Source organism: Microtus ochrogaster, unplaced genomic scaffold (genome assembly GCF_000317375.1).
Source record: "Microtus ochrogaster isolate Prairie Vole_2 unplaced genomic scaffold, MicOch1.0 UNK69, whole genome shotgun sequence".
Lineage (NCBI taxonomy): Eukaryota > Metazoa > Chordata > Mammalia > Rodentia > Cricetidae > Microtus > Microtus ochrogaster.
The window spans coordinates 1,744,421-1,745,101 of record NW_004949167.1 but is presented as its reverse complement, the minus strand read 5'-3'; positions in this window follow the sequence as shown (position 1 = coordinate 1,745,101).

Genomic DNA, 681 nt, shown 5'->3' with positions numbered 1-681 from the left:
AGTTTCTTGCCCAAATGGCTAGCAAACTCCATAAGGAGCCTCTATGATGCCCATCATTTTGAAATAGATTGGCACTGCTAGGAGCAAATGCATCTCACTGTTGAGAAAAGTCTAAGTTCTTAAAACATTTTTAAATGCCATATTCTGTTAGTTTCCAAAAGATCTGAAGAATATGTAGCCATCTGAATTATATCTCTGTACATCTAGAAAACCTAACTAACATGACTACAGTTTGACTATTATAGATGACTATTAATCTATAATTTTAATTATATAAATGAGCTGCACAAACATAATACCTTAAACAAGAGCAGAAATACATAAACACAGTGTAACAAACTGACCATAAATTTGTATCAATAGACCAAGTTCCATATCAATGCAAAGTATTCATCTCTATATCATATCCCCCTTAATTTTTTTTTTTTTTAGAAATTTACTCTGATCATTAATCACTTATATAGAAACCATCATTTTGGGAATTTGAGCATAGTTTTCTTCAAACTTTTTCCTGCTGTTTGTTGGGCTAATATTTTTAGGGTTCATGGAGATCTTTCAGGGAGTCTTGCTCTATCAAACCACATTAGCCTGGAAGGAACCCATAAGTTCTCATCTTCTGTGGAAACAAAAGCAAAACCTCTTATCCAAAGCAACATATCCTTAGACCCAATTTTTTTTTTT